Below are 25,420 nucleotides of genomic sequence, written 5' to 3' on the forward strand. Positions count from 1 at the left end.
TTTCCCCGGCCCCCATAGCTGCTGGTACAAATAAACTGCATCCCCCATGGCAGGGCCAGGGACATGGAATCTGACATTTCGTTTAATGGCTGAACTAGTTAACATAGAGATTAATTTTTCCTTTTAATAAATGAACATATTTTCTTACTCTCTTGGAAAACTGTCATTGACTTTTATAACTTTCCAAATTTTTACTGATTTCTTCATGTAATAAACTAATTATTTCATATTTATGTAATTTGATTTCTAATATATATCCTTTAAAAAATGTCAGTTGCAGCCCTGGCTGGTGTAGCTCAGTGGATTGAGCGCGGGCCTGCGAACCAGAGGATCGCGGTTCGATTCCCAGTCAGGGCACATGCCTGGGTTGCAGGCCGGTTCCCTGCAGGCCAACTCCCAGCAGGGGACGCACTAAAGGCAACCATACATTGATGTTTCTCTCCCTCTCTCCTTCCCCTCCAAAGATAAATAAATAAAAATTTTTAAAAAATTTCAGTTGCAAAGCCAGCTAATGTGTCTGCTTACCTGAATGTGTACCTATAGAAATTTAGAGAATGCTGGCAGTACTAAAGCCATGTTATCCTTAAAGACCTTGAGGTCATTAAGGTCCCTAGAAATGGCTATATGAGGGAAAAAAACACCTTCAGTTGCTGAGAAATGTTACACTAAGATTAATCAGAGTCATGATCATATTTCCTCTCCACTTCAGCCCCTGAGCTGACTAACCATATAACTTTCCTTTAATTTTCATTTTCCAAACTTTGGCGACCACTGTTTATTTAGATAAGTGTTAATCACTTATTCATCCAGCACCATACATTCTCTGCATTAAACTCTCTCGTGGTGTAAAATCTCTCTTCAATACTGAAGATGACGGACACTGCTTTCCTTGTTAACACTGATGCAGAACTATGGAATGCTTTGTTATGAGCACATTTAATTAAGGTGTACGTCTGTATTGAAAAAGAATTCAGTGAATCTGGTTCTACTCATTTTTAGAATAAAAAGACTTTTATCATTCTTTCTATATTGTTATTGTTGTTATGTGAGAATAATTGGCACCAGGGCAAGTAGTCTAAATGAAATAGGAACTGAAGACTTATGGTTTATGGTGGGGACATGGCAGTGGAAAGGGAAGTTTTAATAGGACTTTATCATGGAAAGTATTAAACTGAAAGCTATTTAAGTGTTACAATTTTAACTGTGGAAATAATGAAAATCAACAAAGAATGAATGACATTTTTGTTTGCTTTTTTGTAATTTCTAACACAGTTGACAACACAATATGAATGTCACCCTTAATGTTTAGTTTTCTAGCATGCTTTTAAAGAGGTGCCTTTTGCGGGAGAGGGGTAAATATATATAATCAGAGACCCCTGACTGGTGTGGCTCAGTTGGTTGGGCGTCATTCAGCAAAGTAAAAGGCCACCTGTTTGAATCTCAGTCAGGGTACATGCCTGGATTGCAGGTTCAGTCTCTGGTCAGGTCACACTCAAGAGGCAACTGATTAATGTTTCTCTCTTGCATCGATGTTTCTCTCCCTCTCTTTCTATCTCCCTTCCCCTCTCTAAAAATAAATAAATAAAATCTTTCTAAAAGGTCAAGAATTTTATTCAATTTTTCCAGTGGTCTCTCCAATTATTTGATATTTAAATCACTTTTCTTGGTGCACCTAAAAAATAAAGAAATATTTTTTTAAATATTCAGAAAATTTTTCAGCAGTTTGTATGATAATTTGATACTTATATTACTGTCCTTTGGTGCACCCATTGAAACATAATCTTCACAGATTTTCCACTATTTTACTTTCAGCTTGTCTAACTGGCTTTTTCTGTGATTTGAGAAGTATTTAAATACTACTTTCATAAACTTCATGAAATTCTGCATTTTTTGAATACCGACTTTGAGGCGATTTGAATTATATTATTTATAGCCATAAATAGCTTCCCAAAGGAACAGATACATTTACAGAATCTAATGATTAAGGAGAGATCAACCAACAAAACTTTGGTCACAGTGGGTGAATACAGGGTTTGGTATTGAACCCAGGAAGAATATACTTGTATGAGTAGGGAACATTAGTGAGTGATGCATACATCAGTGTTTTATGCTGTGAGAACTTTTGCTTAGGTGACAAATATTTAGATAATGGCAATCCCTGTTTTATCTTTAGTCTTCTGGATATGGAACTGTGGCTTTCTGGGTGGCAGGTTCTGCGGCTTTTTGAGATTAACATCATAGCTTCCTCATCTCTCATAAACTTATCAACTATAATATTTTATTACAAATCATAAGTTTGTATGTGTATAAACTTCAAACCTTGAAAAAAAACTGAATTGATTGCTTTAAACTAATGAGATGGAAATTCATTCATAGCACTGACTAAACTGGGTAGCCAGTGTTGATAATAGTATTTATTTACCATGAATACTATTCTAATAGCCAAAAATATATATTTTTCTATGTAATAGATATTAGACAAAAGAACGTAGTACCCGTTGACTCGTTGTTGCATTGCAGTAGACGCCCCAACCACAGATCCATCCATACCCAGGAATCAAAGCCCTGATGACAGGACTGGATGAACCATAGGTGCAGTTAACCACTCACTGCGGGGGGTGAATTTAGCACAGTCAATCACACGTTGATTTTTCTGAAAGTGAGTTTTGAAGTAGAAATAATAAAAAAAAACACTTTAATGATCATATTAATGGTCAGATGATATAAACACTGGTTAAATGTCAGAATTTTTAAAAATTTAAAAATTCTGACATTTGTTATCCAAAGACTTTTGAATAATGCTAAGACTCTTCTGGGTTTCCTGTGTATGTATATATAGTAAGTTCTGTAGTTAGGAAATAAATCTCATTTTAATCTGAAGCGATTGTTTTCTCTTGTGAACTTGTAGAAGCTTCATTTTCCATATTGCTTCCTTGACAAATAATTTTGTACCAACTTTGATAAAGTTCTCAGCTATTTTCAGTAACTTATTTTTTATTAGAAAAGTTCTTTGTTTCTGCTCTTTTCATATACCTTATTGCTCAGGAAACAGTCTTATATACAGATCTGAAATAATTTTCTGCTGTACACTCTATTTAAAGGCAAAGCACCATAGATGAAGCTGTCCAGAATTCTCAGCTTATGGGATTTTAAGATGAGAACTTGCTTCCTGATTTTACATTAATTTCTGAAAGTCGGAAATGTCATCTCCAAAAAATGTTAAGAGGGTTGTAAAAACTAATCACTCTTTTCAATATTATAGTTTTTAAATGGAGTATATTTTCTTTAAAAAATTAAAAACTGAGAAAAAATGCCACTTAACATCATTTGTTGGTCAGTTTAGGTCTTCAGGGAAAAAAAAGTGTTATAAACTTGTGTCTTTGATACCAAGAGGATATTCTAGTCCAAGCTTTAATATGCTTCCCATGTTTTCTACTAGATGTTTCTTTTTTTATTGCTCTTCATCCTTTTCCATATATCATAGCAGAGGATTGTTTCACTTTTAAAACTCAAGTGACAGGAACAAATCCAGTATCCACAGATTTCTCCTCAAAAGGGACTCTAACTCATAAGATAGCCCAGAAGTTTTATTCTCGTGAATACTCTCTAGCCATGATAAAACTCAGTAGGACACAGGCCAATCCAATGAACAGAAGAAGAAATCTATTGAGTTTTAGAATGTTTGGAGCATCAGATCAGTCTAGGATTATGAAACGTAAACCTCCCATTATAAGCAGGAAGCTGGATGCAAGTCCATCCATCATATACTGTCCATTTACTCCGTAGGTCAAGAAAGCTACTGGTCTCTGAAACCCATGTTCATAAATCATAACGCCAACACTTGGAGGTTCAACAATAACATCATAAATTATTTCTCTGATGATAAGAAATGAACACACCACCACCAGAGCGTATGCCATCATGGCCAAGGACACATGAACTTAGGGCAGCTTCTTTAACTTCAGGTTGGAGCATCCCAACACTAAAAATGAGACAGTACAAAGTCTCCATGTCAGTTGTGTCAAGGACAGCTTTTGGTCTCCTATTTTCAGAAGCTTATTTAAAACTCATATTTTTATTGAACACCTTTCATGCTTAAATTTTTCCAACTACACTGTAAGCCACTTATAATCCATCATACTCTCCATTTTCTACTATAGTGCCTTGCTAATAGTAGATATGACCAAAAATTTATTTCATTTCATTGATAAACACACTCTTTTCCAGAATAAGAAAATTTAACTTGATTCCTATTTAATGGTTGGTACATTGCTGTCACAAAACTAGGCAGAGTGTTTATAGAGAACGTTTACCATTAATCCCATTACTAAACTTAGAATGAGTTCTTATTCCCTTATGAGGGAAACATGATGACATATTGATGAAATATGCAGAAACAGGTATTTTTTACATTGCTTGTGGATATGAACTGATACAATTATTGGAAAGTAATTAAGATATATGTATATTGTAACCTAAATATATTGGTTATTCTTTCACCTGGTTTCTAAAAATCTATTCTAAAGAAGTGTAGAAAAAGCATTATCCCAAGGAAATTCTGTGACATTATTTATAATAATTAAATTTGGACAAAACCAAATGATAAGTAATAACAGTAATAAGGAAACTTTAGTTCAATAATATCAAGATATACATAATGTTTGCAAACAATTTGTCAAAACATAGACTTTTTGTTACAAATATATAGCTTTAGAGACCCCAGATGGCAGAGGAGTAAGTGAAAGCTACAGTTAACTTAATCTCAAGACCAATCTGGAATTACAACAAAATTGTAGAGAAATCATCTTGAATAACCTACTGAACACCAGCTGGAGAGAAGCCTTACAACATGGGACAGACAGAAGAAAACATTTTAGCACAATGTGACTGGTAGGGAGTGGGAATGACAGTGACAGAGCTAGCTGAGCTCCCACAGGTGGAAGCTGAAGTGCCAGAGGGATATTTCAGTGGCCAGAGGATCCCCCTGAGAAGTGTGGATTCAAACCCCAAGCTGAGTTCCTCAGCCTTCAGCACCAGAGCCAGAAAGGAACTGAGATAACATACAGCTGTGAAAGGCAGTAGGGGTTCAGTCAGCCTGGGAGAGACAGCAGGAGATGAAGAGCCTTTTAAAAGGCCAAAGCACAAATTTTTGTTTACAGCTATAAAACCTTGGGTGCAGGAAAAGGGAGGGCAGATTAGCCTAGAAATGGGTGAGGAGAGTCTGGGGACAGTGGCTCTGCGGAGAGAACTGAGGAAATAACTGCCAGGACTCAGGTGCTGAGTCATTTCCCATACTGTAGAAACCATCTCTATCAGGCCAAGCACTCCTTTCTGAATGAATCAGCCTAAGAGGAAGCAATAGCCCCACCCACGGGAATGACTGTGCCCTTCCCTGTGGTGTTTAAGTTCGACTGCTGATCATTTGTCTATTAGATTAACAATGGATTGGTTTAGTGGCTGATTGGATTAACATCTAAGGCAGAAAATACAAAGAAGCACCCAAAATGGGAAGACCAAGAAATAGACTCCAAATTAAAGAACAAGAGGATTTTCTGTAAGAACTAGATGAAATGAAGTAAGCAATTTATCAAATAGAGGGTTTAGAGTAATAATTCTAAGGATACTCAGCAGCATCAAAAAAGACATAGAAACCATAAAAAAGGATCAATCAGAAATAATGTGTTTATTATATCTTTATTATCTTAAAATAATATACTGTAAGGAATAAGCAGTAGGTTAGATGGAGCAGAGGATTGAATCAGTATTTGGAAGACAAGATAGAAATATGCAATCAGGCAGAGCAGCAAAAAGAATAATGAATTTTAAAAAGTGAGGAGAGCTTAAGAAACATTTTCTACAACATGAAGTGTAACAAAATCTGCATCATGGGAGTACCAAAAAGAGGAGAGTGTGAGCAAGGAATTGAGAACCTATTTGAAGAAATAATGACCAAAAGCTTCCCTAATGTAGAGAAGGAAAAATATGCACAAGTCCAGGAACCTCAAAGAGTCCCAAAGAGGCATATACCAAGACACATTATAATTAAAATAACAATGCTTAAAGACAAGGAGAGAATCCTAACAGCTGCAAGACAAAAACAGGTAGTTACCTACAAGGTAGCACCAATTAGACTGCCATCTAAATACTCATTAGAAGCATTTCGGGCCAGAAGGGCGTGGTATGAAATATTCAAGGTGACAATAACCAAGGACCTATAACCAAGGCTACTTTACCAGCAAAGTAAAGTAGGGAATGATATTCCCTCATATGGGAATATCATTTAAAATCAAAGGAGAAATAAGGAACTTCCCAGACAAGTAAAAGCAAAAGAAGTTTGTTCACACCCAACCAATACTGCAACAAATGTTAAAGGTCTTGCTTTAAGAAGAAAAAAGATAGAGGAAAACAGTCTAACCATAAAATGACTCCACGTTTGTATCTATCAAAAATCACCTTAAATGTAAATGGCTTAAATGCTCCAATCAAAAGATGGAGAGTAGCTGAATGGATAACAAAACAAGACCCATATATATGATGCCTCCAAGAGACCCATCTAAGATCAAAAAATGCACAAAGACTAAAATTAAAGGGTTGGCAAAAGATATTTCATGGAAATGGAAAAAGAAAAAACAGCTGTGGTAGCAGTACTTACACCTGACAAAGTAGACTTTAAAACTAAGGCTATAGTAAAAGACTAAGAAGGACACTACATAATGATAGAGGGAACAATCCAACAAGAGGATGTAACCCTAGTAAAGCAAATCCCAATGGACATAAAAAGAGAGATCGACAGAAACACAGTCTTAGTTGGGGATTTTAACACCCAACTCACTCCAATGGATTGATCTTATAGGCAGAAAATCAACAAAGACACATGGCCTTAAATAGCACACTAGATCAAATGGATTTAATTGGTATCTTCAGAACACTTCACCCCAAAGCAGCAGCATATACACACTTTTCAAGGGCACATGGAACACTTCCTAGGATAGACCACATGCTAGGACACAAAACAAGTCTCAATAAATTTAAGAAGATTGAAATCTTATCAAGAATCTTCTCAGACCACAGTGCTATGAAACTAGAAACCAATCACAAGAACACTGAAAAACATGCAAAGATATGGAATCTGAATAACATGTTATTAAACAATGGGTCAAGTATGAGATCAAGGAAGAAATCAGAATACCTTGAAACAAATGAAAATTAGTACACAGTGATCCGAAATCTGTGGGACACAGAGAAAGCAATTCTAAAATGGATATTGGTAGCATTACTGACCTATCTTTTAAAAAGGAAGGGAGGGAGGGAGGGAAAAAGCTCAGATAAACAATCTAACTTCACATTTAAAGGGACTTGAAAAGGAACAACAAACAAAGCCCAATGTGAGTAGAATGGAGGAAATAATTAAGATCAGAGCAGAAATAAATGAAATAGAAATAGAGTCTAAAAAAAAAGATACAGAATATCAGTGAATCCAAGATCTGGTTCTTTGAAAAAATAAACAAGATTGACAAACCTTTAGCCACACTCATCAAGAAAAAAGAGAGAGGGAGAAAGGACCACAACTGGGAGAAAGAGAGAAATTCAGCAAACTGGACAACCTGGATGGAATGGATAAATTCCTAGAAACATGCAATCTTCCCAGACTACCTACCTCAGGAAGTATCAGAGAATCTGCATAGACAGATTACACCTAAGGGAATTTAAGCAGTCATCAAAAAGTTCCCAACAAACAAAAGCCCTGGATAGCTTCACAGGTGAACTTTACCAAACATTCCGAGAAAAACTAATACCTCTCCTTCTCAAACTATTTCATAAAGTTTAAGAGGAGGGAAGGGTCCCAAACTCATTTTACTAAGCCAGCATTATCCTAATTCCAAAACCAGATAAAGACACTACAAAAAAAGAAAATTGTAGGCCACTATCTCTGATGAATGTAGATGCTGAAATTCTCAACAAAGTATTAGAAAATTGAATACAGCAATTCATCAAAAAGATGATACACCATCATCATGTGGGATTTATTCCAGGAATGCAAAGATGGTACAACATTCTCAAATCAATAAATGGAATTCACCACATAAACAAAATGAAGGAGAAAAACCACACAATTATATCCATAGATACAGAAAAAGCTCTTAATAAAATCCTGCACCATTTATGATAAAAACTCCCAGCAAAGTGGAAATAGAAGGAATATACCTAAACATAATAAAGGCCATATATGACGGACTCACTTGCAACATCACACTCAATGGGCAAAAGCTACAAGTGTTCCCCTTAAGATCAGACACAAGACAGGGATGTCTGCTTTCACCTCTCTTATTCAACATAGTACTGGACGTCTGAAGCCACAGCAGTCAGACAAGAAGAAGAATAAAAGGCATCCAATTTGGAAAGGAAGGTGTAAAACTGACTTTATTTGCAGATGACATGATACTGTACATAGACAACCCCAAAGATTCCACCAAAAAACTACTGGAACTGATCAGTGAATTCATCAAAGGAGCAGGATACAAAATTAGTTTTTAGAAATCAGTTACATTTTTATATGCTAATAATGAACTAAGGGAATAGGAAATTAAAAAAACAATCTCATTCACAATTGCTTCCAAAAAAAAGAATAAAAATATCTAGGAATACACCTGACTGAGGATGTAAAAGACCTAGCCTCAGAAAAATTACAAAACATTGAAGAAATTGAACAAGATACAAATAAGTGGAGGCACATACCATGTTCATGGTTAAGACAAATTAACATCATTAAAATGTCCATAATACCCAAAGTGTTCTATAGATTCAATGCAATTTCTAATCAAGGTTCCAGTGATTTATTTCACGGAACTAGAACCAATAATTCAAAAAATGTATATGGAACCGCAAAATGGCCCCACATAGCACCAGCAATCCTGAAAACGAACAACAAACTTGGAGGAATCATACTATCTGATAATCAAACTATACTACAAGGTCATAGTAATCAAAACAGCCTGGTACTGGTATAAAAACAGACACATAGATCAATGGAACAGAGTTGAGAGTCTAGAAATAAACCCACACCTCTATAGTCATTAATATTTGATAGAAGGAGCAAGTACATACAATAAGCTAAAGATAGTTTATTCAGTAAATGGTGATGGAGAAATTGGACAGATATGTGCAGAGGAATGAAACTAGACCACCTTTTTACACTACACACGAGAATAAATTCAAAATGGATCTAACACTTAAATGTTAGACCTGAAACCATAAAAATCATAGAATAAAACATAGGCGGCAAAATCTTAGACATTGCTTGTAGCAATATTTTATAGGATATATCTCCCCAGACAACAAACAAAAGAAAAAATAAACAAATGGTTTATTTTTTCATCAAACTAAAAAGTTTTCCAACAGAGAAGGAAACCATCAACAATAAAGACAGCCTACAGATGGGAGAACATATTCATTAATATGTCTGATAAGGGGTTAACATCCAAATTTCATAATGTACTTACAAAACTGAGCATCAGAAAAACCAAACATCCCAATTAAAAAATGAGCAAAGGACCTGACTTGACACTTCTCCAAAGGGGGACATACAGATAGTGAACACACATGAAAATAGGCTCAACAACACTAATCATCAGAAAAAGTAGACCACAATGAGACCACTAATTAGTAGACCACTAATCATCTCAGCCACAATGAGATATCATCTCATACCTGTCAGAATGGCTGTCATCAATAAATCAAAAAGCAACAAGTGCTGGTGAGGATGTGGAGAAAGGGGAACCCATTTGCACTTTAGGTGCAGCCACTGTGGGAAGCAGTGTGGTGATACCTCAGAAAATTAAAAATGGATCTACCTTTTGACCCAGCAGTCCCACTTCTGGGAATATAGCCAAAGGAACGCAAAACACTAATTCCAAATAACATAACCATTTCTATGTTCATTGCAGCATTACAGAAGCATTACAATCACCAAGATACAGAAGTAGACCCAGTGTTGATCAACAGATGAGTAGATAAAACAACTATGGGACACTCACACAATGGAATTCTAGTCAACCAAAAAAAAGAAGAAAAATTTACCCTTTGCAACAGTATGGATGGATCTGGAGGACATGATGCTAAGTGAAATAACTGGAGTTAAAGACAGACAAATACCATATAATTTCACTCATATGTGGAATCTAAAGAACAAACTAAACTAACAAACAAAACAGATTCAGATTCAGATTCATAGAAAACAGATGAAAGCTTAGGGGGGGTGGCTGTACACTAGTGGGAGGAGGAATTGAGGAAAAAGGACTCAATGACATGGACAATATTGTGGTTGCTGGGGGAAGGGGGCTGAAAGGTAATGGAAAAATATAATAAAGATTATGATTTAAAAAATAAGTCATCGAAATCAAAAATATATATGGCTTTACATATTATAAAGTGCTGGTCAAGATGTTGGAGTAGGTGAATGCTGTGCTCACTGCCTCCCATGACCACATCAAAACTACAACTAAATTGTAAAACAGCCCCTCTTGGGAACCACCTTAAGATTAACTGAACAGTAGTCCTATATCTAGGGAAAGAAGCCACATTGAGACTTGTAGGAGGTTGAGATGCAGGGTGGATGCACTGGTCCTACTCCCACATGTAGCCTTTAAGAATTGAAAGGGACATCTCAGCTGCAGAAGTTCCCAGTGAGGATCAACGGTTTCCAGCTCCACACCAAGCCCAGAGCACCAGTGCTGGAAAGATGAGTCTGCACAACTGCTAGCTGAGAAAATAAGTAGGGACTCAGTTTGGGTGAAATGGAGGGCATCTGGAGACCAAGGTGCTCTCTAAAAGGGCCTGAGCACAGACTCAGTCCGGAACACTTGCCCTAAGTTCCAGCAAAGGACTAGCAGCTCAAAAAGTACCTGAGACATATTCAGGTGGTGTGAGGGACTGCATTGTTCTGGCTTCAGAGTGAAGGCTGGAGGGGCAGCTCTCTCCATACCTGCAAATGCCACTGTTCCTTTGTTGACTGTTCCTGTCACCCAGCCTGTAAATGCAAGTGGACAACAAGTCTGAATCTTCATTAAGCAGGCTAATATAGCTCTCACTCCAACCTGGTAATTCCTTGAGAACTCTCTACCCAACCTAACCCTATTTCAAAGGCTAATACACACAAGCTGCTGATCTGGGCCCATGCTGCGGACTTTCCCAAAATCTCTAAGGTCTACAAATCCCAGACAAATAACAGCTGACCTGGTTGATCCATGTATATCTTGCTCATCAGCCCTGAGCCTGGCACTAGAGGAAGCCATCCACTTTTCACATTGTAACCACTCCCAGGCACCTTCAAGCTCAGTATAGTCAGCTACCAACTGCAGATCACTTTGTATCTCCTACCAGGAGGTCCTAGGCCAGACACAGGCAGCAGCTAACCTTTGTCTGAACCAGAGCTCCTCCCAAAATGCCCCAGAACCAACACACATGAAGACTGCCTTGAGACCACGCCAGGCCACCACCACCCAATTAGCTCCACAAATAACACACCCAAAACATGGATTCAGTAGGCACCCAAACCCTGCTAAAGCTGATCCACTTCATCTGGTCAGCCCTTGTACAGCAGCTTGTTGTCATCGTGGCCAGTCCTCACAGCCAGTCAGCCTAAGAGTCAACCCAACCACTAATGTGCCAACAGCAATCAAAGTTCAACCACAGTAGGAGAGCACACACAACCACACAAAAGACAGACTTGGAGCACCCAGCTTAGGAAAGCAGGGAGACAGCGACACTGGGCCCCATATGACACCTACTCTATTAGGACACTTCCATGACTGGGAGACATAACAGATCTACTTAATCCATAGAAACAAACACAGGGAGGTGACCAAAATGAAAGAGTAGGACAAAAGTACAGAAAAAGGACTAAACAGAATGAATCTACGAGCTACAAAGTTCAAAACATTCTTATGGAGATGCTAGTTGATCTGGGGGAAGTATAGGAGATCTCAGTGGTAACTTCAACAAAGTGACAGAAAACACAAAAGGAGATAGAAACCTCCCTCCCCCCAAAAAGAACCCATCAGAAATGAAGAATACAATGATCCCTCACCTATCGTGGAAGTTATTTTCCACAGACCCCCCGCGATAGGTGAAAATCCGCGAAGTAGCAGTGTTATGTTTATTGTATTTTTATATATTTTGAATGCTTTATAAACCCTTCCCGCACTCCTGTAAACCTTTCCCACTCTCTTACTAACCTTTCTCACACTCTTACAAACACTTCATATGCTCTTACATGCTTTCTACACTCTTAAACCTATGTAATTTTAACAACATATGAAAATTCTATATGGGTACTCACCTGTGAAGTATACAGTGGTCCCATGCTATATCATAGTTCACTTATTGCATCTTCACTGTATTGCAGGGTTTTTAAAACCCGCGATACAGAGAAGCCGCAATAACCGAACTGTGATATAGCGAGGGATGAGTGTACAGTTGCTACAATGAAGACTACATTGGAAGGAACTAAAAGCTAATTAGGTAAAACACAGAACTGAATCAGTGATTTGAAATAAAAGTTAGCAGAATACATCCAGCCATAACAACAAAGGAAAAAAGAAACCAAAAAATGAGGACAGTTTAGGACCTCTGGTACAATATCAAGCATACTAGTATTTGCATCACAGGGATACCAGAAGGAAAAGAAAGAGCAAGGATTGAAAAACTATTTGAAGAAATAACTGAAAACATTCATAACATGGTGAAGAAAGTAAACATACAAGTCCAAAAAAATGAAGAGTTCCAAACAAGATAAACCCAAAGAGGCCCACACCAAGACACATTATAATTAAAATACCTAGGGTTAAGGACAAAGAGAATCTTAAAAGCAGCAGGAGAAAACCAGTTAGTTGCCTACAAAGGAGCTTCCTTAAGACTATCATTTAAAACCAAAGGAAAAATGAAGAGCTATCCAGATAAGAAAATGCTGAAGGAGTTTTACACCACTAAACCAGTATTACAAGAAGTGTTGAAGGGACTTTTTTAAGAAAAAGGAAAAAAGGATTAAAAAATTGAATAATAAAATGGCAGTAGCTACATACCTATTAGTAATCACTTTAAATGCAAATACAGCAAATACTCCAAAACACATAGGGTGGCTGAATGGATAAGAAAGCAACCATACATAATGCTGGTTACAAGAGACACAGTTCAGATTGAAAGACACAGACTGAAAGTGAAAAGATGGAGAAAGACATTTCGGGTAAATGGAAATGAAAAAAAGCTGGGAGCAATACTTAATATTAGAAAAGATAGTCTTCAGAATGAAAGCTATTACAACAGACAAAGAAGTACATTCAATAATGATAAAGGAATCAATTCAACAAGAGGATATAACCTTTGTAAATATCTACATGCCCAGTGTAAGAGCACCTAAATATGTAAAGTAAATATTGACAAACATGAAGGATGAGATCAACGGTAATAGGGTAATTGTAGGGAACTTTAACACCATTGAAATCAATGGGTAGACTATGCATACAGAAAATCACAAAGGAAACAGTGGCCTTAAATGATACATTAGACCAGATGGATTTAATTGATATTTTTTGAACATTTCATCCCCAAACAGCTCAAAATACATTCTCTTCAAGCCCACATGGAATAATTTTTACAGTAGACCCAATGTTAGGCCACAAGTCTCAATAAAATTAAGAATATTGAAGTCATACCAAGCATCTTCACCAACCACAATGCTATTAAAATAGAAATCAACTACAGGAAGAAAATTGAAAAACATACAAATACAAGAAGGCTAAATAACATGTTACTATATAAAATATGGGATAACAACAAGATTGGGGAGTAAATCAAAGGACACCTTAAGAGACAAGTGAAAATGAGAACACGATAACCCCAAATCTGTTGGATGCAGCCAGAGCTGTTTTAAGAGGAAAATTCATAGCAATAAAAGCCCACCTCAAGAAACAAGGAAAATTTTAAATAAACAACGTAATCTTTCATCTAAGGAAGTAGATAAAGAAGGAATAGAAAATCCCAAAATGAGTATGAGGAACAAAATAATAAAGATTAAAGTGGAGATAAATAAAAGTCTAAAAAAATAATAAGTCTGTCAAACCAAGAATAGTTCTTTGAAAAGATAAAATTGATAAACCTTTAACCAGAATTTCAAGAGAAAAAGGGAAAGGACCCCAAAAAGTAAAATGTGAAGTGAAAGTGACACCACAGAAACACAAAGGATTATAGAAAATATTTGAAAAATTATACGCCAACAAATTAGACAATCTAAATAATGGATATTTTTCTAGATCATTCCATCTTTTAAGACTGAGTCAGGAAAAACAGAAAATCTAAACAAACCAGCAATGACTAAGGAAAAAGATCTATAATAAAAAAAAATTTCCCAACAGACAAAAGTCCTGGACCAAATTGCTTCACAATTGAATTTTAGCAAATATTTAAAGAATTAACACCTCTCATTCTAAAATTATTACAAAAAATTCAAGACAAAGGAAAACTCCCAAGCTTATTTTCAAGCATGTTTTCAGCATTCCTCTGATTTCAAACCCAGACTAAGACATTATAGTAAAAGAAAATTATAGGAACATGTTTCCATTGAACATAGATTCAAAAATCTATAACAAATATTAGCAAATCCAATTCAGCAATACATTAAAAATATTATACACCATGATCAATTGGGATTTATTCTTCGGATGCAAGGTTGTTTCATTATCTACAAATCAATATCTGCAAATCAATTAATTAATGTGATACACCACATAAACTAATTTAAGAAAAACTCATATGATTTTTTCAATAGATGCAGAACAATCCAGCATCCATTTGTGATTAAAAACTCAGCAAAGTGGAAATAGGTCCAAAATGATAACAAAGAAATACATACCTCAACAAGGCATAAATGGCAAACCACGACTTATATTATATTCAGCAGTGAAAAGCTAAAAGTGTTTTCATAAGTTCAGGAACAAGACAAGGATGCCCACTTCTACTTTTATTCAACATAGTATTGAAAGAAGATATAAATAAATGGAAGTATATATCATGTTCATGGATAGAATGGAATTATATTGTTCAAGTGTCCATACTCCCCAAACCAATCTGTAGATTCAGTACAATCCCTATCAAAATACCAATGACATTTTTGATATAACTAGAACAAATAATCCTAAAGTTTAAATAGAACCACAAATGATGTTAAATAGCTATAGCAATCTTGGGACAGACGAACGAAGTAGAAGATACCACACACTGCCTAATATCAAACTGTACAACAAGGCTATGGTATTCAAAACAGCATGGTTCTGGCATAAACACAGACACATAGATCAATGGAACAGAATAGAGAACTCTGAGATAAAGCCACACCTATATGGTAGGTTAATCTATAACAAAAGAAGCAAGAATTTACAATGGAATAGAGACACCCTTCAATAAATGCTGTTGAGAAAACAGGAAAGATATGTGCCTCTGAAATAAAACTACACCCCTTAAACCATGCACAAGGGCAAACTCAAATGGATTAAAGACTTGACTGAAGGCTCAAAACCATAAAATTTCTAGATCACATATGCAGTAAACTCTTTGTTGTTGCTCTTCATAATTTTTTAAGTATATCTATTTAGGCAAGAAAACAAAAGAAAAATAAGCACATGGTACTACATCAAACTGAAAATTTTTGCACAGCAAAAGAAACCATCAATAGAATGAAAAGACAGCTTATCAAATGGGAGAAGATATCATTTGCCAATGATACATTTGATAAAGGATTAATATCCAAAATATGCAAACACCAAAAACACAAACCTCCCAATTAAAAAATGGACAGAGGATCTGAATAGACATTTCACCAAGGAGAACATGGCGGATAGCCAACAGACATGAACAGTTGCTCACCACCACTAAACATTGAAGAAATACACATTTAAAACACAATTAGGTATCACCTGACACATATAAGAATGACTGTCATGAATGAGTTAACAAACAGCAAGTCTTAGCGAGGATGTGAAGAGAAGGGAACCGTGGTGACTGTTGGAATTGCTGATTGATGCAGCCATTATAAAACACTATGGAAACTCCTCAAAAAATGAGAAATAAAAAGCCCTTTGACCCAGCAATTTCACTTCTGAGTATTTATTTTTAAAAAATCCTACATACTAACTCAAAAAAAAAAAAACATATGCATCTCTCTATTCATTCCAGCATTATTTACATTAACCAAGATATGGAACAACCTATGTGTCCATCAATAGACAGTTGAATAAAGAATAAGGGGTGCATATATATAGTGGAATACTTGGCTTTAAAAAAGAATGAAATCTTATTATTCGTGAAGCTGTGGATAAACCTCAAGGGTATTATGCTAAGTGAAATGAGTTAGATGGAGAAAGATAATACCTTATGATTTATTTAATTTATATGTCAAAACTAAAAAACAGTATAAATGAACAAACGAAATAGAAACAGACTCATACATTCAAAAAACACATCGATGGTTGACAAATGGAAGGGCAGTATAGGAGCTAGGTGATGGCATTAAGAAATTCAGATTGGGGCCCAGCTGGTATGGCTCAGTGGTTTGAGCACTAGCCTGCAAACCAAAGGGTCTCCAGTTTAATTCCCATTTGAGACACATGCCTGGGTTTGGGGCTGGGTTCCCCAGTGTGAGGCATGAGAAAGGCAACTCTCTTTCTCCTTCCCTTCCCCTCTGTCTAAAAATAAATAAATATTTTTAAAAGAAGAAGTTCAGATCGACATGGTAAAATAGTCTCAGGGATATAAAATACAGTATAGCGAATATACTCAATGATAATGTAACAAGTACGTATGGTGCCAGGTGAGTACTATGCTTATCAGGGTGATGAATTCCTAAGTTATATAAGTGCCCAATCAGTATGCTGGATACCTGAAACTAGTATAAAATAATACTGGACATCAGGATATTTAAACATTGAAAATAAGTAAAATGCAAACTGTCTCATTTTAGCATATATTGGATATTTTTAAATCCAGTTTAACCATATCTGACTTTTGATAGATTTAATTCATTCACATTTAATGTTATTGAGATGTTTAGATTTGTGTCTGACATTTCATTATTTGTTTTCAATGTCTCATCTTTTTGTTTCTTTATTCCTATTTACTTCTTGTTTTGAAATAACTAATGATTTTTTTAGTTATTGGTGATTGCTCTAGGAATTACCTTACCCATCTTATCTCATCATTCCACTTCACATTTATACTAACGTATTCCAGTGAAATTAAAAATAGTGTTTCTGTATAGCTCTACTTTCTTTTCTCCCTTTTTTGTGTTATTATCACTTTGCACTAACATCTGTATATTTACAAACCTAACAATACATTGATATGATTATTAATTTATATAACTTTATGTCTTTTAAAGAAGAGAAGAGGAGCAAGTACAGAGGTTTAGAGTGTGTTGTTTTAGCCTTCTTATTTACCATTTCTAGTGCTCTGTATTTGTTCTTAAAGGTCTGAGTTAAAATCTGTTGTTATTTCCTTCTCCAATACACATTTGCTCCCACCCACCTCCTTGGTGCTATTATTGTCAAATATATTTCATTTGTATACATTAGAGCCCAACAATATGTAATCCTTTTTTTCATTATTCTACAGTTCCTTTTTAAATCAAGTAGGAGAAGAAATTCACATTTATGCTTTCTTATAATTCCATACTTTCATTTACTGGTACTCAGCTTTTTGTTTGGAGTCATATTACCACCTGCAGTCACTTGCTTTCAGCTTGAAGAACTTTCTTTAGTAGTCCTTGTGATGTAGGTGTGCTAGCAATGATTTCTCTCCGTTTTTATTTATTTTTGGAACATATTCCACCTTCATTGTCAAAAATTAGTTTCTCCAGATAATAAGATTTTGGTTGGCAGGTATTTGGATTTTTTTCTTTTTTTTTTTCAAAATTTTTTAAAGATTTTATTTATTTATTTATCTTTAGAGGGGAAGGAGAGAGGGAGAGAAACATCAATGTATGGTTGCCTTTTGTGCATCCCCTGCTGGGAGTTGGCCTGCAGGGAACTGGACTACAACCCAGGCATGTGCCCTGACTGGGAATCGAACCGCGATCCTCTGGTTCGCAGGCCCGCGCTCAATCCACTGAGCTACACCAGCCAGGGCCTTCTTTTTTTCTGTTAGCACTTTGATTATATAATCGCACTGCATTCTGGCCTTCGTTATTTCTTAAAAATCACTTTCTGATATTATTGGGCTTTTCAGATACGTGATGAGTTATTTTTGTCTTAATTGCTTTCAAACTTTGTCTTTGTCTCTGTCTTAATTTTACTATGATGTGTCTTAGTGTGGATTTCTGTGTGTCCCATTTGGAGTTCATTAAACTTTTTAGATGTATCAGTTCTGCTTTTTATCAAATTTAAGAAGTTTCTAGCTTCTGTGAGTAATTTCTTTGAATAACTTCTCTAGTTCTTTTCCCCCTGTCCTTCTCGTACTCCCAGTTAATAGATGTGTTGATGTGTTTAGTGGTGCCCCACATTTCTCTAAAGCCTATTCCATTTCTTTAACTTTTTCTCTGTTCTTCAGAATGCATTATCCCTGTTGATCTATCTTCCAGTTCATTGATTCCTTCTTCTGCCAGTTTAAATGTACTACTGAATCCCTCTTATGAATTTTTTATATAAATCATTAGACTTTTGAGGTCCAAAATTTCCATTTGTTTGTTTTAATACGTCTGTCTCTTTAGTAATCTATATCTGTTAAAACACTGTCATCATATTTTGCTTTAGTTCTTTGAACATGTTCATAATGGCCCCTTTGAAGTCTTTGTTTTCTGACATCTGGACTCTCACAGGCATTTTTTTTTTCATTTTTCCCCCTTTTTGGTCATTCTTATTTTTTGCATGTCTCATAAATTTCTGTAAAATTGTACATTTTGTATAGCATGTTATAATAATTCTAGATACTGATCACAAGACTCTTTGTTCTTTACTTAATGACTATTTTATTTTTCTTTAGAATATTTTAATGTACTTTATTCCCTCCATTGTATCAAGTTTCTGATAATACTCCTCAGTGTTCAGTTGTGCCCATGCACATGGTCATCCCTGAATGACAGTAGTTTATAACAGAGCTACCTTTGAGTGTCTCTTTCCCTGAACTCAGATGTGCTATCTGCTTCTGTTGGCATGTCACATGTCTGTTAAGCTTCAGTGATTTCAAGTGGAATGCCCTATTTTTTTGTAAACCCAAGGACAAAAATTACTCCAGAGGCTGATCAAATTAAGTTCTGGCACCTTTGCTAGAACAGTGTTTAAGGCCACTCTTTGGAGTTTGTCCTGACCCCAGAAGGGCTCTTCTTAGTTACACCTTTTCTTGTTTGTACTTCCATTTTATTGGGTCATTTCTTGTTTTGTTTAGTTACTGATAAATCTGGTCATTTCTTATTGTTCACAGTGTGGCCTACCATTTTGCTTATTTGTCTCATGGAGTTTCTCGTTTCTTCTTACTTGCTTACCAGTGAAATTTCCACTTATTTAAGACCTTTCTTGAGCTTGAACTTTCTCACACAAGTTTTACAGAAAGTCAGTTCTTTCGGGGAAAGCTTAGGAGCTCTGTATTTATGGTCTGCTCTTCCCCATGAGCAAAATTGTTAAGCCTTTGCTCTGAACCGAGAGGATAGACAGGGCCCACTTTTCTTGAAATAACATCTGTGTTTTATGTGTAGGGAAATCAGCAGGGCAGTAGCCTCTGATCTTGGCTTGCCCTCCTGGAGCAGAACTTGTGCTCTAAGACTCAGCTGGAGTATGGATGTGGGAACCCACTGTTGTCAACCTGCCTCACCTTGAATAAAACTTACTTCCCCTGTACTTGCTGGAATTTAGTCTCTGTAACACCTAGCTAGGGTCATGAGAAATGTTCATGGCTTGCTTTTCTCTGGGAGATACCAGAACCGTTGACTGGGACCTGGGTGCCTTTAACACATCTACCTGGAGTGAAATCTCTGTCATGCTGAGCTGGAGGGTAGGGGTGATGGAGGGACTGGGTCAAGATTCAAGTGCCACTGAGCACCACTGTTCTTACCAAGATTGAGTAAATTGTCTTCCATAAATGTTTCTTCATTTGCTTTGTGCCCTTAAGACAATTTTCAGAAATTTTAAGTGATTGTTTTTTTATAATGTTGCCAGTTGCCACTTGTTTCACTGGTGAGCTCCTCACTCCTCATCCATTCCAGAAGTGAATGTGGTCCATTAACTTTCAGATGATATCCTGTCAAACTCTCACTTGTTCTCAGAAGGATCTTTATTACTTTGTGATTTATAATTTATTAACATACTGGTTATAGTTCTAGAGTCACCATCATCATGCCACAGACCACTTTCTACACTACAAATCCATGACTTACAGCATCCCCAAATATCAATAATATACATATAGAATTAAAGCCAATATGTATGAATAGGTGCAACCTCACTTATGGTCACCTGTTTATATAGATGACATTTTGTAGGTCATATGCAACAAAAAGGAATAAGCAGTGCAGGATCACAGCCCATCTCATTCTTTTGTGATGTTCCTGCCTCTCCCCATACTCAGTGTGACAAAGGAGGGATTGGGAAAATTTTCCCTTCTTCTAAGAAAAAATGATCCCCTAGTTAACCCAGGCCAGACCAGGCCCTCCTTCCTTCCCCAACAGCCATTCCCTTCCCAGAGTTCCGCTGGCAAAAGACCTTTGCTCTGTCCTTTGTTTAAAGTTGCTTTCTCTACAGTTATTTAGAATTTTAAAAGTTATAAAGTTAAATTTTCGGCTTAATTTTGAAGTTAAAGAATTTTAAGGGTTTCCTCTTCACCCCACCCAAACTCCATTGACAACTGTCCTCCACTTCAATTTGCCCAAGAAAATGGGAGGAAAAGATCTTTGGACCTACCATTTGTCTAAGCCTTTAGGCAGCTACATACAAGATACATAAAAAGGTTACGTTTTATTCCATTTCCTTGGGGATATCTTTTTTCTGTTCTATTTAATAATTGATATCCAGTTATTTTCTATTGTCCACTGAAATGTGATATATTGGGCTGGCCAAAAAGTTTTTTTTTTTTCTGTAAGATGGTTCTAGAAGTACTTAGTTGTCTTTAACTTCATTCAAAACAATTTTATTAGATTGTATTGTGACAACTATCATATCAGCATGCATTTTTTTTAAACTTACAAAATTGGTGAATTACTGTGTAGCCATTTTAATATTGAAGGTGGAATAAAATATGCAACATTTTGGTGTATTATGCTTTATTATTTCAAGAAAGGTAAAAACGTAAGTGAAATGCAAAAGAAAAAGAAAAAAGATTGTTTAGTGTATGGAGAAGGTGCTGAGACCGATCGAACATGTCAAAAGTGGTTTGCGAAGTTTCATGCTGGAGATTTCTTGCTGACAATGCTCCACCATCAGGTAGACCAGTTGAAGTTGATAGCAATCAGATTGAGACATTGAGAGTAATCAGTGTTCTACCACACAAGAGGTAGCCGACACACTCACAATATTCAAATCAATAAAGTTATTGGTGAAAATGAGAAATGTGTCTTATTTTATGGAAAAAAATAAACAGACTTTGTGGCCAACCCAATAATATGTCACCCACATGCAGGGTTAGTAATTATTTGTGCTACACCATCCTCATTTTTAAAAAATATCTAATGGCCTGTAGAATAAATTTCAAACTATTCAAGAAGTCATTCATAATCTTTCCTATTTGGCCATAGGAAAGATTCCCTCATCTTTCTTCCCTCATCTCTGATCTTCTGCCTGTGCTTCATTTATACTGGGCCAGCTACTTGCTACATTCTCCAAGCATATAATTTATTTCACATGTCCATGCTCTTGTTATCAGACATGCTTAACCAAGTGATTGGAATAGTGTCCAAATCATAATATAAGAATCCAGGGCCCAAATCCACTCCTGTTGAATCAGAATCTTCATGTGCAATTATTTTTAAAAAACTCTTCAGTTGATTGTAAAGCTGTCTAAGAACCATTGCTGTTCTCTTTTCTCTCCCTGCAATGTCTTCCCCATCTCTCTCTGTCTTGCTTTCACTTTACCTTACAGAAATCTTGCCCAACAAAATCAAACAGAGAGAGATCTTAAAACTAAAATATTACCATATCTTAAAAGTTTTTCTCAATTCCGTCTCCATTCTTAATTCAGTGGATTTATGTTGTTCTTGTTTAATAAGTATAGGGCCCTCTTTCTGTGCTTAGGATGTCTCTCCAGCCTTATGAATTAGATACAGTTCCTACATTAGAGGCTCAGAATGCCAACCACTTAATATCCTAGCCTTCCTCACACATTGAGCATGAGCAAGCAAGACTGCCAGGCAAGCGTGCACACCACAGGCTTTGAAGCAAAGGCTAGTCTTGGAAAAAGAGACCACAGGTTCCATTTCTGGAAAAGGTAGTAGTAGCAGCAACAGCTACTTCCAGTTCCAAATATAAGAGAAAAGTTATTCTAGTGACCGCATCCAACTTGTAACTTCCAAGTAGGAGCGCTGCACACTGCAGCTGCTTTTCCTGGCTCATGGCCTTCAAAGCTGGTTCTCTAGCTTCGTATCTTTTAATAAATTTATTTTCTGCTGAAATTACACTGGGTTAGTTTCTGTTACTGGTAGCTAAGATACAGGGATGCCTAATAGAATAATCACCTCTTAGTACCCCTCACAGCACTTCATTCACAGGCTAATATATCAATAAATTATACTGTCTTATAGTTAATTGCCAGTAAAATATGGGCTAAGTCTGTCAAGAGGGAAGGAAAGAACATTCTAGGCAGGAAGCCATGTGGCTGGAACATAGAGAATACCAGGGACTGAAGGGACAATACAGCAGAAAGATAAAGTGAACGAGTTAGTGAAAAGTGTCACCGGATAGAAAGTTGCTAGAAGAATGAAGTAACTGGATCATATTAGAGCTGCAAGGTCATGTAAAGACATTTTTATTTTTAGTTTAAGAACAATGTGAAGATAATGAAGGTTTTCAGTTGGCCCATAATGTGATGATTGGATTAGTATATTCTAAAAAGTCCCAGTAGCCTGAAGAGTAAATTGAAGGTAAGGATATACTGGTGATTTTACTCAGATTTGAGAGCTTTGCTTATGGAATGAAGAGGTTCCACACAGCTCTAATGTGATCATTGCTTCCTGACCGTGTCTTCCTACTGACCCTAAACTTTTCCTTCTGGAGCAATCCAAAGTGAGGGCCTCCCTTCTCCCACCAGATGACCCTTTAACCTTTGAAGCTAAATATGATGCAGAATAGGGCAGAGCAATATTTTCCCTGTGTTCCTTGCTATTATTAATAACTAGTACTAATATTGAGACTTAAATTTATCAAGTCCATTTAATTTTACATCATTATTATCAGACTTTTTGATATTTGGGTATTAAAGCAGTTCTGGTTTCTTTGACAAGTGGGGGTACCTTTCATCTTATTCATTGAAAACTAAAAATGAAAACTAAAAAGGGATATACCACAGTAAAACATGCTAATAAAGTCTTTTTATTTTATTATTTTTACACATGACTACATATTACATGTACTTATTTCAAGAGCTAGTCAAAACTAAGTTTGAATCTACTATTTGTATTTTGTTTCAGAGATTGCAATAATGATTGTAGATAGGCAAATTGCAGGTAGTCAGTAAAATAATTAGAGCTGCTACTGATTTTAATATGTACACTTTATAAATTTCAGCAAATTCCCAAGTCATTACAAACAGCATTCATTGGTAAATATAACAGTTCAGGTTTTTGTTCATTCGTATAATCAAAGGCCTTTAAGTTTCTGGAGAATAACTTTACCCTTCCACAAAATTTTTCCAGTCATACTCTAAAAAGCAATATTCCAAAGAAAGACAAGGCCCGTGGTGGCTAATCTATGTCAGGTTGGTAGGGAGAAGCCTGGAAGGCCACCCATCAGGCCAGCCTGCTCATCACAACAGCACGGCAGGGGCAAGGAGAGAAACCAGGGGTTATAGGCAGAGACAAAGTTTTCCAGGTTCCAGACTGTTATTTCATGAGTGATTTTGTTTGACTTTATTTTTCCATAGTATTTCTTGGTTATTTTAACTAACAACGTATAGAATTTGATTAATAAAAATGCATATTCTTTGCCTAAACTACTTTAAGGAAATATTAGGTGGAACATATGAAAATACCATTTTTTGTTGTTGTTGTTTTTCAAGAACAGTTGTCTCCATCTCCTCCCACTCCCACCGACCCTGGTCATCCCCACCTCCCACCCTGATCCTACCCCATTTGGCTTTGTCCATGTGTGCTTTATAGATGTTCCTTGACAACCCTCCCCCCTTTTCCCTCCTTCCTCCCATCCCACCTCCCCTCTGGTTACAGTCAGTTTGTTCTTAATTTCAGTGTCTCTGGTTATATTTTGCTTGCTCGTTTATTTTGTTGATTAGATTCCACTTACAGGTGAGATCATAGTGAAAATACCACTTTTTAAAATGAAAAATGATTGAACATAGTAATTTCTTCTGGTTCAACCTATTAAAACTTATTAGTGCACTGTAATATACCATAATGTACAGTATATCATTGAGTTGGCTCATTCTGAGTAGATTTAGACATATTTTCTCCATTTTTGTTATCAAAAATTAATTTTAACAAAAAATTTAGTTTCGTCAAATAATTATGGTTTTATTAGGTGCCATGAACACTTTCTGTGGACATTTGAAAAAGAAATTATCAAACTCAAATGAGACTATTTTATTTTGTTTTATTTTAATCTTCACTCAAGAACATGCCCACTGATTCCAGAGAGAGGGAGAGAGTCCAAAGAGACTTTCTAATATTGTGATGAGGCTTCCAGTCAAGATAGCCTCCCACAACCACATCAAAATTAAAACTAGACTAAAGAACAACCATCATTTAGAACTGCCTGAAATATAGCTGAACAGAAGTCCTGCAACTAAGGATATAAAATAGAAGCCCTATCGAGACTGGTAGGAGGGGCAGAGACTGGAAAGGGATATCCATGTGTGGGGGATAAAAACTGGGAGGGATATCTCAGCTGTGGAGGTCTTCCCTGAGAAGGAAGGAGTCTCAGCCGCACACCAGTCCTTCCAGCCCGGGATTCCAGCCCCAGGAAGACAAGTCCCCATAGTTTCTGGCTGTAAAAACCAGCAGGGCCCTGGCTGGTGTAGCTCAGTGGATTGAGTGCGGGCCTGTGAACCACATGATCAAGGTTCGATTCCCAGTCAGGGCACATGCCTGGGTTGCAGGCAGTTCCCGGTTCCCAGCAGGGGACGCACGAGAGGCAACCATACATTGATATTTCTCTCTCTCTCTCCTTCCCTTCCCCTCTAAGAGAAATGAATAAAATCTTTAAAAAGAAAACCAGCAGGGATTGTG

General features: G+C 36.4%; 1 non-coding gene and 1 pseudogene across 1 annotated transcript; one reads left to right on the plus strand and one right to left on the minus strand.

Annotated features, from left to right (window-relative positions):
* Nucleotides 1-501: 501 nt before the first annotated feature.
* LOC118974466 (small nucleolar RNA SNORA33) lies at nucleotides 502-628 on the plus strand. The gene has a single exon (XR_005063912.1). It is a non-coding gene; the product is annotated as a small nucleolar RNA SNORA33 (small nucleolar RNA).
* A 2,868-nt stretch (nucleotides 629-3,496) lies between these two features.
* Nucleotides 3,497-25,420, minus strand: part of LOC118974407 (oligosaccharyltransferase complex subunit OSTC-like) — a 115,367-nt pseudogene continuing 93,443 nt past the window's right edge.

Source organism: Sturnira hondurensis, unplaced genomic scaffold (genome assembly GCF_014824575.4).
Source record: "Sturnira hondurensis isolate 20B ecotype Veracruz unplaced genomic scaffold, ASM1482457v3 Scaffold0019428, whole genome shotgun sequence".
Taxonomy (NCBI): domain Eukaryota; kingdom Metazoa; phylum Chordata; class Mammalia; order Chiroptera; family Phyllostomidae; genus Sturnira; species Sturnira hondurensis.